Raw genomic sequence first — 17,998 nt, 5'->3', positions numbered from 1 at the left:
CCCTCGTCATCCGTAGATCGATCTTGCGTGTTTTGCTTTGTCCTCCAATACGTCTCGCAGGTCTAGCGTGTTTCGCCGTGCCTTGCCATTTTTATTTGAGTGGCATCGGGGTGTGGGCTGAGCTTTTGGCTGAAATGCCTCTCTGTCGCGGCCACGTGGTGGCCGATCAGCCGCGTCATACGCTGGAGATGTAGGTTTTAATGCTTCCTCCTCCATTCGGGGTAGCAACCTGCGCTTTGGGTAACTCTTGGAGGGGCGTTCGAGTTCATATTCCTCGGCCACAAAGACATCAGTCCATCTGTCAGCTAGCAAATCTTGACCAGCTTCAAGCTGCTGCTGCTTTTTCTTAAGGCTATTTGTTGTGGCTATAAGCCAGCGCTTGAAGCACTCTTGCTCGACAGGATCCTCAGGCACGACAAATTCGTCATCGTCGAGGCTTGCCTCGTCTTCGGAGGGAGGAATGTAATTATCATCCTCCGCCTCTCCATCTGCCGCTCTCTCGGGAGGGCTAGCTTCTCCATCCTCCCGCTCTAAATCTTGCTGGAGGGTATTGTTGTCATCTTTAGCACTATCCGGAGTGCTATTATCTACTGTGCCGGTGTCACCGCTTTTGCTTTGGCGAGACTTAGAGCAGCGCCGCTGATGTCGGTGCTTGGGTTGTTTCTTGGAGGGGTCATCCTCCGCTGTCTCGTCGCCATTGCCTTCTTTGGGTGTTTCCACCATGTATATATCGTATGATCAGGTGGCTGTCCAGTGCCCTGTGGGCAATGGTTCCTCTTCGTCTCCTGCATCGTTGTCCATACCGTCGATGTCTTCGGAGTCGAAGTCGAGCATGTCGGTCAAATTGTCGACAGTGGCTACTAAGTGGGTGGTGGGTGGGCGGCGAATTTCTTCATCATCCACATCCCAATCCTGCCGAACATAGTTCGGCCAGGACTCTCCTGACAGGGAGAGAGACCTTAATGAGTTCAGTATGTCGCCGAAGGGCGAGTGCTGAAAGATATCCGCGGAGGTGAACTCCATGATCGGCGCCCAGTCGAATTCGATAGGCACGGGAGCATGCGGTTCGGAGTCCGTGGCCGGGGAAGAATCTGGGAGTTCGTCATGGCTCCCGTGAAGGGTAAGGTGGATATTCGGCTCAATCGCCGCTGAGAATACGGCCTCCATGGTGGGGTCTATCCACCCGTCCATGGATGGCGCAATTGGCTTTGAATTGAGGGTCGGAGCGGTTGCCGGTGCGGTCTCCTGAACACTGCCCGATGGTAGAGCTAAATCATGCTCATCGTGACCATCCGACGCACTCGGCAGGGGCTCGAATCCGTCGAAGATCAAGTCTCCGCGGATGTCGGCTGTGTAGTTTAAGCTTCCAAACCTGACCTGGTGGCCAGGGCATAACTCTCAATCTGCTCCAGATGGCCAAGCGAGTTGGCCCGCAGTGCGAAGCCGCCGAATACAAAGATCTGCCCGGGAGAAAAGTCTCACCCTGGACTGCATCGCTATCGATGATTGAAGGAGCCATCAAGCCTAACGGTGACGACACAGAGGAACTCTAAATGAAAGCACCAATGTCGGTGTCAAAACCGGCGGATCTCGGGTAGGGGGTCCCGAACTGTGCATCTAAGGCGGATGGTAACATGAGGCAGGGGACACGATGTTTTACCCAGGTTTAGGCCCTCTTGATGGAGGTAAAACCCTACGTCCTGCTTGATTATTCTTGATAATATGAGTAGTACAAGAGTTGATCTACCACGAGATCGGAGAGGCTAAACCCTAGAAGCTAGCCTATGGTATGATTGTATGTTGTCCTACGGACTAAAACCCTCCGGTTTATATAGACACCGGAGGGGGCTAGGGTTATACAAGGTCGGTTACAAAGGAGGAGATCTACATATCTGTATTGCCTAGCTTGCCTTCCACGCCAAGTAGAGTCCCATCCGGACACGTGCCGAAGTCTTCAATCTTGTATCTTCATAGTCCAACAGTCCGGCCAAAGGATATAATCCGGCTGTCCGGATACCCCCTAATCCAGGACTCCCTCACCTAGCATATTAGGATTTTAAGCAAATTATCATGCTATTAAGACTCTCAAAATAATCTAAGTGAAGCATGATAGTTCATCTATTTTTTCAAAATAAAACTACCACCATGCTCTAAAAGATATAAGTGAAGCACTAGAGCAAATGACAAACTACTCCGAAAGATATAAGTGAAGATCAATGAGTAGTCGAATAATTATGCAACTATGTGAGGACTCTCTAACATTTAATAATTTCAGATCTTGGTATTCTATTCAAACAAAAAGAAAAGCAAAATAAAATGACATTCTAAGAATGGCAAACATCATGTGAAGAAGCAAAAACTTATGATCAATCGAAACTAACCGATAATTGTTCAAGAAGAAAGGTGGGATGCCAACCGGGGCATCCCCAAGCTTAGATGCTTGAGACTTCTTGAAATATTATCTTGGGGTGCCTTGGGCATCCCCAAGCTTGAGCTTTTGTTTCTCCTTAATTCCTCTCATATCAAGGTCTCCCTAAATCTCAAAAGCTTCATCCACACAAAACTCAACAAGGACTCGTGAGATAAGTTAGTATAAACCATTGCCAAAACCTTATCATACTCTACTGTAGAAAATCCCTAAAATTATTATTCAACATTGCATACTAAATGCCTCTGCATATTTAATAGTCCTATCCTCAAATAGAATCATTAAAGAAGCAAACATATGCAAACAATGCAAACATAACAGCAATCTGCCTAAACAGGACAGTCTGTAAAGAATGCAGCTAGATCCATACTTCCCTAACTCCAAAAATTATGAAAGAAAATTCCAGCTGTAGTAAATTTACCAGAGCTTAATATGCAAAAGGTTTCAACATTTTATCACATTCAGACTTTTCTAGGGAATTATTGCAACAACGGTAAACTTTCTGTTTTCAAACAGCAATATGTGGACCTCTAAAATAGGCATAGTAAAGGCTATCAATGCCACTTTTATTGAAATAAAAGATGCAAAACATTTTTATAAATAAATAAAATCCTAACAAAAAAATTGATGCTCCAAGCAAAACACATATCATGTGGTAAATAAAAATATAGCTCCAAGTAAAGTTACCGATGGAAGTAGATGAAAGAGGGGATGCCTTCCGGGGCATCCCCAAGCTTAGGCTCTTGGCTATCCTTGAATATTATCTTGGGGTGCCTTGGGCATCCCCAATCTTAGGCTCTTGCCACTCCTTATTCCATAGTCCATCGAATCCTTACCCAAAACTTGAAAACTTCACAACACAAAACTTAACAGAAAACTCGTAAGCTCCGTTAGCGAAAGAAAACAAAACACCACTTCAAGGTACTGTAGTGAACTCATTCTTTATTTATATTGGTGTTACACCTAATTTATTCCAACTTCTCTATGGTTCATACCCTCCGATACTACTCATAGATTCATCAAAATAAGCAAACAACACATAGAAAACAGAATCTGTCAAAAACAGAACAGTCTGTAGTAATCTGAATCAAACGTATACTTCTGGAACTCATAAAATTCTAAAATAAATTGCTGGACCTGAGGAATTTATCTATTAATCATCTGAAAAAATAATTAACTAAGTAGAACTTTCCAAATAAACATGGAAGCAATTCTCGTGAGCGCTAAAGTTTCTGTTTTTACATCATGATCAACAAGACTTTCCCCGAGTCTTCCCAAAGGTTCTACTTGGCACAAACACTAATTAAATGCGTAAAACCACATCTAAATAGAGGCTAGATGAATTATTATTACTAAACAGGAGCAAAAAGTAAGGAACAAAAATAAAGTTGGGTTGCCTCCCAACAAGCGCTATCGTTTAACGCCCCTAGCTAGGCATGATGATTTCAATGATGCTCACATAAAAGATAAGAAGTGAAACATAAAGAGAGCATCATGAAGAATACGAATAGCACATTTAAGACTAACCCTCTTCCTATGCATAGGGATTTTGTGAGCAAACAACTTGTGGGGACAAGAATCAACTTGCATAGGAAGGTAAAACAAGCATAACTTCAAAACTTTAAGCACATAGAGAGGAAACTTGATATTATTGCAATTCCTACAAGCATATGTTCCTCCATGATAATAATTTTCAGTAGCATCATGAATGAATTCAACAATATAACCAGCACCTAAAGCATTCTTTTCATGATCCATAAGCATAGAAATTTTATTACTCTCCACACAAGCAAAATTCTTCTCATGAATAATAATGGGAGCAAACTCAACAAAGTAACTATCATGGGATTGAAAATTGAAATCAAGATGACAAGTTTCATTGTTATTATTATTCTTCAAAGCATACGTGTCGTCACAATAATCATCCTATATAGGAGGCATGCTTTCATCATAATAAATTTGCTCATCAAAACTTGGGGGACAAAAAATATCATCTTCATCAAACATAGCTTCCCTAAGCTTGTGGCCTTGCATATCATTAGCATCATGGATATTCAAGGAATTCATACTAACAACATTGCAATCATGCTCATCATTCAAATATTTAGTGCCAAACATTTTATAGATTTCTTCTTCTAGCACTTGAGCACAATTATCCTTTCCATCATACTCACGAAAGATATTAAAAAGGCGAAGCGTATGAGACAAACTCAATTCCATATTTTTGTAGTTTTCTTTAATAAAATAAACTAGTGCTAAAACAAGAAACTAAAAGACTCGGTTGCAAGATCTAAAGATATACCTTCAAGCGTTAACCTCCCGGGCAACGGCGCCAGAAAAGTGCTTGATGTCTACTACACAATCTTCTTCTTGTAGACTTTGTTGGGCCTCCAAGTGTAGAGGTTTGTAGGATAGTAGGAAATTTCCCTCAAGTGGATGGCCTAAGGTTTATCAATCTGTAGGAGGCGTAGGATGAAGATAGTCTCTCTCAAGCAACCCTACAACCAAATAACAAAGAGTCTCTTGTGTCCCCAACACACCCAATACAATGGTAAATTGTATAGGTGCACTAGTTCGGCGAAGAGAGGGTGATACAAGTGGTATATGGATAGTAGATAAAGGTATTTGTAATCTGAAATTATAAAAACAGCAAGGTAACTAATGATAAAAGTGAGCATAAACGGTATTTCAATGCGTTGAAACAAGGCCTAGGGTTCATACTTTCGCAAGTCCAAGTTCCCTCAACAATACTAACATAATTGGATCACATAACTATCCCTCAACATGCAACAAAGAGTCACTCCAAAGTCACTAATAGTGGAGAACAAACGAAGAGATTATGGTAGGGTACGAAACCACCTCAAAGTTATTCTTTCCAATCAATCCGTTGGGCTATTCCTATAAGTGTCACAAACAGCCCTAGAGTTCGTACTAGAATAACACCTTAAGACACACATCAACCAAAACCCTAATGTCACCTAGATACTCCAATGTCACCTCAAGTATCCATGGGTATGATTATACGATATGCATCAAACAATCTCAGATTCATCTATTCAACCAACACATAGAACCTCAAAGAGTGCCCCAAAGTTTCTACCGGAGAATCACGACGAAAACGTGTGCCAACCCCTATGCATAGGTTCATGGGCAGAACCCGCAAGTTGATCACCAAAATATACAACAAGTGAATCACGTGATATCCCATTGTCACCACAGATACGCACGGCAAGACATACATCAAGTGTTCTCAAATCTTTAAAGACTCAATCCGATAAGATAACCTCAAAGGGGAAAATCAATTCATTACAAGAGAGTAGAGGGGGAGAAACATCATAGGATCCAACTATAATAGCAAAGCCCATGATACATCAAGATCATATCACCTCAAGAACATGAGAGAGAGCGATCAAACACATAGCTACTGGTACATACCCTCAGCCCCGAGGGAGAAATACTCTCTCCTCGTCATGGAGAGCACCGGGATGATGAAGATGGCCACCGGAGAGGGATTGCCCCCTCCGGCAGGGTGCCGGAACGGGTCTAGATTGGCTTTCGGTGGCTTCAGAGGCTTCTGGCGGCGGAACTCCCGATCTATTGTGCTCCCGGATGTTTTTAGGGTACATGGAGATATATAGGCGGAAGAAGTACGTCAGGGGAGCCACGAGGGTGGAGGACGCGCCCCCTACCTCGTGGCCTCCTTGAAGCTTCCCTTACATGCACTTCAAGTCTTCTGGGCTTCTTTCCTTCCAAAAATGAGTTCCATGAAGTTTCAGGTCAATTGGACTCCGTTTGATTTTCCTTTTCTTCGAAACCCTAAAACAAGGTAAAAACAGAAACTGGCACTGGGCTCTGGGTTAATAGGTTAGTCCCAAAAATGATATAAAGCCCATAAACATTCAAAACAGTAGATAATATAGCATGGAGCAATCAAAAATTATAGATACGTTGGAGACGTATCAACGCCGTGGAGGAAGTGACCGGCGACGCCACCGTGGATGGAGCCACGCCGTGTCGGCTCGGGACCGAGCGCCGGCAGCACTGTGAGATCGAATCAAGAAGAAAATGCGACGATTAGTGTACAACCTCTTTGGTGGCGCCGATTAGGCCGCAACTTCATCCGAGGAAACAGTGATCATGATGCTCTTCCGGTGGTGCAGGTGAAGACAGCGGTGTGGGAATGGAGGTGGCACGAAAGGTGACGGGAACGTCTGGGCAGCTCCTTGGAGGTGGAGGACGGGGTGGCTGAACCGGCGGGACGACCAGATCGACGACGGATCCTCATCCGATATGGTGGATGAGGGACGTCGAGGTGTTGCTGTGGATGATGTCGCTGGGGAAGAGGCTCCGACTGGGTGGCGGATGGAGGAGGGTGTGGGGCTTCGCAGGTTTTGCCGGCCTCGGTGTACGAATGGGTGGGCGGATGGGATGGGAGTGGGGGAACCATGGCTTAGGGACGTGCTTATCCGAAATGTGGGGTAAGTTACGAAAGTAACCCCTCCGATTTGAGGAGGTTCTTTCGATTCAGGGGTATCACGGGCATTTCGCGTGTCGGGATTTCATAGGAGGTGGGAGTTTTCGCGCGTGTTGTAATTTCGTAATAGCAAGGCGCAGGTTGAGATGGAGGGAGTTGTCGGACCACAATGAGACAAAGATTTATATTAAATATTTCGGGGGTAACAAGGTGTGGGTTGAAGAGGCGGGAGTTTCGCAGCACGATAGACAGAGACGCTAGCTTGAAATTTCGGCATAACAAGGCGCAGCTTGAAATTTTGGGAGAACAAGCTTAACGTGTACCCAAAAGAAAAAAGGCAATTTAGACTATTATGATATACTACGTACAATGTGTTTAACACAAACAACACACACAAAGACACCATTTAGACTAGTAAGGTACACGTGCATTGCACGCATGAGATTTGGCAACCAAATTATGAATAAATACCACATTATAGCATGTAAGCTTTGAGTCATATATGAATGATGTAGATGTTCGTTTAATTCTTATAGTTCACTTCATTCAAAATCATCTAGTTTTTATAAGAAAGCTATTCTATTTTAAGATTCATGGAATTGTGCATTGTAAGGCATAAAGTAAAAACAAATCATGTAGAAAAACATTTGGGCAATTCTGATACGGAAGATTCTAGAACAAAGAAGAAGTGCTTGTGTTTTGAGGTTTGTGCATTATGCTTAAGTTCAACCATAGAGTCCTCTAGATTGTACATGTGGCAAAATCTGGTGGAATCTAGATGATATCCAACGGCTAGTAGTGCTCAAATTTGCCAGCTCTGCACCATCGGATTGACCTCATCCAACGACCATCTTTCAAAGTTAAAGTTATCCGCACACTATATATGAAATATAAAATATAAAATATATATAGGGGTATAGATATAGATATGTGATGCGAAAACCACCCATCATCTCCAATTAGAATAGTGTGTCCATGCACGGATGCAATGTGTCCAAACGATGTCTGCCATCGGTATCTCAAATTCAAACCAGTCTGACCTTGTTCAATGTGTATACATTACAACATGCTCATTTCCAAACCACACCGCGCAAATCTCCGTTATATTCATGCATGCATGGGTTTCAAACATCATGATATCTTATTCAAATATTTGAATTCAACTTTACATTGATTATGACCTCACCTAGTCTTTTACACCCACACATTGGTCTTGTCTCTATAATTGTACCACTAACTTTCTCTCGTGCATGCATGCACCCACATTACCAGTCGGCATTATCCATCGCACACATGCAATCTTTTTCTTCAGGTCGGTCTCCCATGAAGGCACACACACATACATCCCCCTCTCCATCATATCGGGCATTCTTTATCTCTCACGTGCATGCGCAACGATCGATGTTTCTCTGTGTGTGTGTGTATAGCTAGGTCTTTCATAGTTTTCCACATAAACCAATCAAACTATATATCTAGTGAGGTCTCACCCTCTTTCCCATGTCCACATCGATCAATCTATACCTCTCTATATAGGGTTACATATATAGCTAATACACACACATTAATTATATATCCAACGCCCCCTCTCATCATCAATGCTTTCCGCTTCTTCTCTCAGACGCGCGCACAATGGCGAAGACAGGGGGCAGCAAGGGCCCTGCACCCCTAACATCACTATATATCGAGGCTAATATGAATGTGATCATTAGACAATTGCTGGTAGAAATGGTTTAAGTTGATGAATTGGCCCTCCTCGTAAAGGATTAGCAATGCTTGTCACCCTAGCTCATGGGACATTTCTCATGGCTCCTCCAGTGCGCGCAACAGCGCACGTTCTCCCCCCTTCTCTCTAAATATCGATCTCGTAGTTGTGCACTCCTTCATAGTCTCCCTCCACTCGGCCCCTTGCACCATCTTCTAGCCCCCACCAGATTTTGCCACATGTACAATCTAGCAGACTCCATGGTTGAACTTAAGCATAATGCACAAATTTCAAAACAACAGTGGTTCTCCTTTGTTCTAGAATCTTCCGTATCATAACTGCCCAAACTTTTTTCTAGTTGAATTGCCATTATTTGTTTTTACTTTATGCTTTACAATGCACAATTCTATGAATCATAAAATAGATTAAGGGCTTCTTTGATTCAAAGGATTCTCGAAGGAATTTTGGAGGATTCTAATCCTTAGGAATTTTTCCTATCTTGGTTGTTTGATTCGTAGGATTGTAAACCATAGGAATTTTTCCATATGATTTATTTGCACTAGATTTCATAGGAAACATCCCATCCACTCAAACCTCTTTGCAAGAATTCTGCGTTTTTTCTATGCACAATCAAACACTCATACCATCCTGTAGGATTCAAGACGACATTCCACTCTAATCCCATGTTCTTCCTATTCCCGCGTTTTGGAAATCCTACAAATCAAAGCGACCCACTCATCATTTGAGTTTTCGAACATGCGTTTGAAGCGAGCAAGGCATTCTTTCACCGTTGCGGAAGAACGGGTGTAGATGACGTCGAACTCATCGCCGGTGATGGTTCTAACCTTGTACTCACCGCCGATCATGGAGATTTGGGACTCCATGGATTTGGTAGTAGGGTTAGGATTAGTGGAACTGCCGTAATGTGAAAGGACGGGACGACTAGGAGTGGTTTATCGATTGTAAAAATGTCGAGTGGGGGGCGCGTGCGAATGGCAGGGTAGTGGCTTACCCGGTGGATAAATGGATTCATGCACAGTACTATAGGGGCCCAATTAGATGTCATGTCTACTCGACGCCCAATTAGATGGCTTTCGATGTCATGTCAAGTGTTGGGAAAATTACAGGTGACACGAAGCTTTCCATTCTGCCATGATACGGGCTTTTGAGAGCCCTTGGAGCTGAGATCGAACGATTGCATGGCGTGATTATAGACCTATGGGTGAATATCCTTTCCTGGAGGGTTATTCTGCAAATTTTCAGCAACTTAGCATGCGACCGTTCGATCTCAGATCCAAGGGCTACCAGTAGCCCGTATCATGGTCGCGCCTACCATGACAGCCGCCTCGCTCGCGCAGCCGCTCCCTTGGAGATTTAACATGGTGCGTTAGGCTATCTGATGTTGGCATGTCATACATAGTCATCACTTAGTCACTCATACAACAAGGTTAGCTATAAGGCTGGCTATAAGAGTATTTTTTTGTTTACTTCTCTCTATCTCTTTCTTCATAGTATTTATTGCATTTGCCAAGGAGTGAGATCTTCCAATGAAATGGTGCTTAGATGAGGTGCTATGGGCATTCAATGGCTTAGCAACTCAAGTCCCCAATGCATAGGTGCTTAGTTTTTTGTTGCTAAGTTTGCTTCATCTAGGTACACGCGCTTATCACCGTTTCTTCCTGGGGTCACCAAACTAGTCTGTCTCTTCTTAATTAACTTGCCACATCAGACTTTATGCCTATGTGGAAGGCTTAGCACCTGTAGGATCAAGTACAATAGTGGGCCATAAGCCTGTTTTACATGGCATTTTTGCATATCTGGGGGAAAGAGGCAAGGAAAGAGTGGAGGAATGGGCTCTCAAGCAAGAGCCAGCCTCTACATGGTGGAGCATCGGGAGAGGCACCTGTATGGAGGTGGTCAGGAATCGGGAGACTCAAGCCGGTCGTAGCGCTGTAGTTAAAATGATAATGGCAAGTCAAATCACCGGGCCCCACCTGTCCAGCAGTAACTCACTTTCAAATCACACAGCCCTATGTTTGCAGCAGCCTACTCCATCATCTTCTCGTGTCTCTATCGAACCGACTAGGCGGAACTGCCCCGCCTACCGCACGGGAAAAGCCCCGCCCTCGACTTTTAAATAGTACAATATACTAATTTTGTATCCATGGATTGCGCCATGGTGCAAAGCCTCAAGAAAACGGCGGTACACATGTACGGAGTATACAGCACGCCCGTCGCATTCGCGTCGCACCCCAGACGGTCGGTCGGTCTGGCACGCCGCTTTTTGAATGGAAGACGCGTCATATTGTGTTTGCACACTCATGTGGGACCGTAATTGAGAACCAACCATAGGCACACTCCCCGGCCCCGCAAGTCGGGTGAGTTAATAGAAGTAGTACATATGTTAGTACCTGGACGATCCCTGCAAGACACGGAAGATCAGTTCGTCCATGCATCTGACCAGACTCCAGCAGACACGCCTGGATTGGCTATCATCTACATATCATGTAGGCTATGTTGTACATGGCTATAGTTCTGGTGAGAAATCTGAAAAAAGGTTGTCATCTCGCAAAATTAGGTGTCATGTGCTTCGGATCACTGCGAGGGTTAAACAGCGACAACTAAGTTGGGCTAGTCATTGGGGGCACATGCACGAAGACTACTCGGCTGCCATCTAGGTCAAGCCGGCTATGTTAATTAGGACATCTATCGACGGACCCCTTTTCTAGGAGTTTATCTTTAATTTGAGCTTTGATCCTCGTCTAGTTTGCCCATCGGGATTCATCTTGTTTCCTTTGGGCAGTGAGGTTATGATTTCTTATCATGTGGCATTTTTTCGTGTTATATGTTATAATCCAGTGCTTCAGATCAAAATGACGACAACTTCGTCTCCGGGGCACGTGCATGAGGACTTCTCGACAGTCATTGCTGAGGTCAAGCCAGCTCCGGCCGGTAGACAAAAGTAAACTAGTACTCCACCATATAGGCAGGAGCCTCCGCGCTTGCTTGCTAGTGTTGCTCTCTTCACACTATCTCGTCCTCTCCAGATCTAAACACGACAGTGGTGTCCTCTCTCTCTCTCTCTACTCACCGTTGGTCACAGATCCAGCCGGATCCTCTCCGCTGGGTAACGTGAGAAGGTGCAACATTCACGCGGTCGTCCTCGGCGACGGCTCTTACCCACTGCTGGGGCATCCCGATCAGCGTGCCTTGCCGTTCTCTCCCAAGCATCGCTGGCGAGGGAGGGCCTTCCATCCCTTCTTCCTCGCTGCCGTAGTGTGGGCAGATCTGGCCTCCCGCCACCCACCTAGCGACATCCCGGCGACCCTCAGGTATAACTTCCTTCGAAACAGGTGTTGCTCTACTTCCCGAGCTCCTGATGTTGCTACATTTGTATCTTTTACTATTTCTCAGCCCCCCTCGTGTAGATAGGATCGATCGGCTGTTCGAAAACCACCTAATTTTTTACTGTTAAGAGGTAAAACTAGTTCATGCACTCGAATCTAGTAGTACTTGGTTCAAACAAGGAACAAAGGGGGTGGGGGTGGGGGAAGATTTTTTACCTGAATCTAGGACTTGGTCGAAAGAGGAAATAATGGGGGCGAAAAGTAGCAGAGACTGGCTATCCAACTGGTCTCTAGGTCTAATAGGGAAATAAAGGGAACGCAATACAAACTCTATATAAACCCAATCTATTGGTTGAAAAAGGAAAGAAAGTGGGGACTGGGGGACAAGTCAACAGAGTAAGTCCAGCACTAGATTTGCTAGCCTCACACAGTATAAGGTGGCTATATACCAAACAAAAATGGGACCAACCCAGATATCCTCTTCTGATGTTTGTTGCCCCGAGCCGCTCTTATGTAATGCCACTGGTAAAATGTAGCAATCGCACTGTTAAAAGTAAGTACACGTTAAACCAATGTTGTTTTCAATGTAATGCCTCCAGTAATATGAATCAATGGCACTTTTTTTCATGTCCTGCTAAATTTCCTATTAAGATAAGTTGGTTCTTTTCGTTAGAGATGCAACTGTCCTGGTCCGCCTACTCTCTAGGAGCTTCACGACCAACCTTGATGTTGCTGAATTTTATTGCAACTAATGAAGAAGAAGCTCTGTGGGTTTCATTTTCTAATGGAAATGGAACCGGGGCTGGAGCCCTTTTCTTAAAAGAAGAAGAAGAAGCTACTAGCTCATGGGACATTGCTTCATTTTAGGTGAACTGCACCAAAAGGTCCCATGAATTGAATCATCCATGTTGGTGACTGGTGTCATCCCTTCTATGATGGCATTGACTGCAGATATGGTTCCCATCACGAGGTATGTTCCTTGTTGGTCTGACCGTTTGCCAAAGATCTTGCTTGTTGATCCTGCTCTTGTGCTATTGTTTTGGCACTGCCATGATAAAGCAGTAATGTTATTATTTTGCACCTTAATCTAGTGGCACTATTAATTTGAGGCAATGTTTTGGCACCGCTAGTGCCACTGTTTTTTTAATATATCGAAACAGGGGGTTCCCTCCGATTTCATTAAAGAAACCCAACCATAGAGAACCATTATCCGTCAACATCTCAGTGTAAACGGGCAGTTATGCAAGTACTACTAGAACAGACTGAGTACTAGCAGGAGACAAGTTCGCCACATAAGCTAGGCAGGTAGGGGGACGCAGCACCAGCTGGACCAAGTTTGGATTACAACCCAAATGCTACCATAGAAACATCAGGGGGAAGATAGGGACTGAAAGAGCCAGCTTCAGCATCCTAGTCTAAGCACCCCCAGCCTTCATCCTTGCGATGCCCGGTACACCTCGTTTGCCACCTGCTCGACCCTAGTGTCACTGATAAAATGAAGTAATAATACAGTTAAAATAGAGGGAGTGTCCTCTCTATCATTTCATTTCCAATGTAGATAAAGAAAGTGCTTCTCTTTGTTAATGTATGTTTCATCAACTAGTCCCATTGTTAATGTTTAAGCGTTTCTGCAAATTGGGGTGCTTAATTTTAGTTGATCTGCACAAAAATAGAGTTTTGAATGTCTCAAGGCCCCTCCTTGTACTACCGCTGTACACTGATGTTCATCACAGGCAGAAGGTGTATCGGGGAGACTTAGGTCGATTTCTAGTATGATGTAGTATTTTCCTCTGTTTATTAGTGTATGTTTCATCAACTAGTGCCACTATGATGTAATCATGCCTTTTCATTATATTTGCAAAAAGGGTTATTCAGCTGCATTTTGGTGGAACTGCACAAATGTATGGATGGAACTGGCATATATGCAGAGTGCGAGGTGCCAAGTAAAAATTACCAACACCAACCTTGCTCCATCTAAGCATTGGCATCCACCACCATCAGTGGGATGTGTGGCGCTCACTATGGATGGATCTTTCTCGGCAGCAAATCCTCTAACCAAATACTAGTAGCTTAGACTTAAAAAAATACTATTAGCTTATATTGGTAGTTTTCTAGGGGTGTACTCTTTTCTGAAAGAAGCACCAATCTATTTTTCTTTATTTGTACACAGTGTCACAACTTTGACCCAAAGGTCCAGAGCTATTTTAGGGTGATTGGGTAGTACTCGGAGACTAATTGCAAGCATGATTTTTATTATTTGTCACACTGATTGTAAGCATGAGCAGATGGAAGATTAGGTTAGTGCGAAGCTTACCTTAAACCCTACCAACGCCGTTGAATCAAGGCGAGCGTCGAGGGAACCGTGGAGAACGGCAGGGAAGCAATGTCGCGCCATCCAGTCTCCTCTTGCGGTGGGAGAACGGATACTCATGTGGCTCCGGCTGGCTCTGCACCCTCCAGAACGACACACCGTACTCGATCGATTGGTTATCCTCTGGGTGCTCGACCTTCGACCTGTACGCCCACCACCTCCGCCTAACTTTTTCCTCGGGCGAATATGTTTGCTCCATCGCCCAGAGGAGATACTTGATTAAGTCGAAGGACTACGGCGTGAGTGCCGCCAAGGAGTACATCACCGCCCTCATCACTGTCGTCTCGATCTTTCTCATACATTGCCACATGGCCCTCACCGTCCTCTAAATCTCGATCTGCCTGATTCGCTGCTGCATCCCCTCCATAGATGTCCTTCTGAGTGGTCCGGTGCTAGCTTTGGAAGATGGGAGGAGAGACGATGGTCTTGCAATAGAGAAGAGGGAGAGGCGAGACGGTGGTTTTGGAATGGAGATGATGGAGAAGAGAGGGGGTGGTTTTGAAATGGAGAAGAGGGAGAGGCGAGACGGTTGTTTTGGAATGGAGATGATGGAGAGGAGAGGTTCCCCTGTCTTTCGGTCGCTGACAGGTGATTCTCAGAGAAGAAACTGCAAGTTTCAGTTTCAGATAAGAAACTCCAAGTTCAGTTTCAGATAAGAAATTGCAACTTTCAGAGGTAGAGCATATATATTAACACGACCTTTTCAAATAGTGTTAACATCATGCCGGAAGTTTTATTCATGGTCGAAACTAGAACTACCAGCCAGTTAACATCATGCTGATCAACATTGATGCATAGCACATCTTCATATGATGCATAGTCAAAAACATATGTTATTTTCAAGATGCCCACACAATGTCTAGTGTGCGAAAAAAGAGAAAACGAGGGACGGAGTTTTGGCAAGTGTTGGACGTGGTGTGCGTAGATGACAATTGGGACCCACATGTCAAAAAAGGCAGAGGCAAAAATTTTGGAGATATTTTCTCCACACAGGCTAGTTCAGTTGTTTCATTACTAATAAGGCACTTCCTCAGGTGGTCGGATCTTCTCCTGTGCCTTTGTGCGCTCACCGCGACACCGCTGTCTGCCGTTGTGAACATGCTAAACAAACGAGAGGAATCTAGAGAGGACTATATGCGGAGAGGCGGACAGTCGGGACCCACCAGGTCTATGGCCGTACGCAAGCAAGTGCCACATCGAAAAATATTTCCTTCTAATGCTATACTGACGTTGGGGCCCACGGGTTTGTCAACATAGTTTCATTTTGTAGGTGCTTCAACGTAGTTACTATAGGATATAAATTCACAATGAAGCCGGGGAGCTGGCAGGTATCATTTATTATCACTAGGGCAGCAAGTATCAACTAGGTTTTGGGCAGCCCCGTCTAGGCTTTCTTTTTTAACATGCGCAGCCCACGAGCTCGGATGGGAGGTCCATAGGTATGTTTGTATTTTCTTAAGGGCTGTCATGTATCGACCGTCCTATGGACCACCATCCAAGGTTTTATTTTTCCTGAAACATCGGCAACCCAATTTATGTATTATTTTTGAAGAAAACGCAGAGGTCTGTTCTATTTTTCTATATAAGAATAGGAACGCCTGGTCCAAATTATGTTTCCCTTCTAACTATATTATATATATTTAAATTATTTTATATGTTATTATATATTATTGTTATTGTCACCATATATTTAGCAGATACTTACATATGTAAGAAAACAATATCCCAGATCTTATTAACTTATAAAAATAATTTCTTAACAATAAAATCCTAGAATTTTTTGGCAACGAAAATCCTGGTGATTGTGTACAAAAGCTTGGTAAGATTTAAGGACCAATGTAATAATAAATCACTTATTATATATATAACAAAATGCTCAGCCCCTGTTTATTTTTTGTTAACATTGCTGCGCCCACCCCAACATTATAATTAGAATAAGCCGAGCAAAAACGTGTATTTCGAGAAAGTGCAAATGGACTCTAATTTTTTAGTAAAAACATAAATGGGCCGCATGGACGCTACATTATTTGTTCACCCAGCCCAGCTATTGGACTGTAATTCAAAAAAAGAGATCAAATGGACTCTAAATTCTACCCCACAAAAAAGACTATAAATTCTGAAAAATGGGTTGAATACGTGCCACATTTTTGGAGGCCGAAATGTGGGCGAATAGGTCGAAGCCAATGCAAGTTGTTGTCAACTTAGTCGACAAATGATTCTAACATCATTAGCCGTTGGATTTACATCCAACGACCGACATCCATCTTCAATCTCTCGTCTTCTTCCTCCAGCGCCACCGGGACCACCTGCTCCCGCCTCCACCCATCCACACCTCCTGTTCTTCTCCACCGACTGCCAAACCACACCGCACCAGAACCACTTAACCCTCGTACACCTCTCCGTCTGCGACTCTACTTGTCGGTGTCAAAACCGGCGGATCTCGCGTAGGGGGTCCCAAACTGTGCATCTAAGGCCGATGGTAACAGGAGGCAGGGGACACGATGTTTTACCCAGGTTCGGGCCCTCTTGATGGTGGTAAAACCCTACGTACTGCTTGATTTATTATTGACGATATGAGTATTACAAGAGTTGATCTACCGTGAGATCGGAGAGTCTAAACCCTAGAAGCTAGCCTATGGTATGATTGTATGTTGTCATACGGACTAAAACCCTCCGGTTTATATAGACACCGGAGGGGGCTAGGGTTACACAAGGCCGGTTACAAAGGAGGAGATATACATATCCGTACTGCCTAGCTTGCCTTCCATGCCAAGTAGAGTTCCATCCGGACACGAGACGAAGTCTTCAATCTTGTATCTTCATAGTCTAACAGTCCGGCCAAAGGATATAGTCCGGCTGTCCGGAGACCCCCTAATCCAGGACTCCCTCAGTAGCCCCTGAACCAGGCTTCAATGATGATGAGTCCGACGCGCAGTGTTGTCTTCGGCATTGCAATGCGGGTTCCTCCTCCGAATACACCAGGGAAGAATTTGAATACAAGGATAGTGTCCGGCCCTGCAAAATAAGTTCCACATACCACCGTAGAGAGAATAATATTTCCACAAATCTAATCTACTGACACGTTTTGGCAACATGACATCACGCCATGGCTCGGTGATTATTCGAACCGTTTTTCTTTAACTAGCCCCGCACATAACGCGAGGCAGTTTCTTGACACATCTTGTCAAAGCAGAGATTGTGTCCCTCTTATTACGGGATTCTCATCAATACGGTCGTGGGTAACCCAACCACGCCTAGGACTCCTAAATTTTAGGCAAGTCCCAAACGGCCACGAGGAGGACACTTGATATTCACCCTCTTTATAAAGGGTCAAGGCTTTTCCTTTTTTCCTCCCGTGCTCAATCAAATCCCTCCCCCGCCTCGAGTTCTAACACCCAAAGCCTAGGTCAGGTGCTTAGGACCTTCAATCATGTCCGGATCTAGCCTCCAGGGCCGGTGGATGCCCTCCTCCGTCACGGAAGAGGATATCAAGAAGTTGAGGGAGGCAAGATACCTGACCGCCGAAGTCTCACATCGTCTGCCCACCCGAGGTCATGTCATCCCTACACTTGAACCCAATGAAGACGTCGTGTTCATCTCCCACTTCCTCCAAGGACTAGGCCTCACTCTAGATCCCTTCGTAAGGGGTTTGATGTTCTATTACGGGCTTGATTTC

The sequence above is a fragment of the Triticum urartu genome, chromosome 7, assembly GCF_003073215.2.
Source record: "Triticum urartu cultivar G1812 chromosome 7, Tu2.1, whole genome shotgun sequence".
Classification (NCBI taxonomy): Eukaryota; Viridiplantae; Streptophyta; class Magnoliopsida; order Poales; family Poaceae; genus Triticum; species Triticum urartu.
This window is presented reverse-complemented; position numbering follows the sequence as displayed.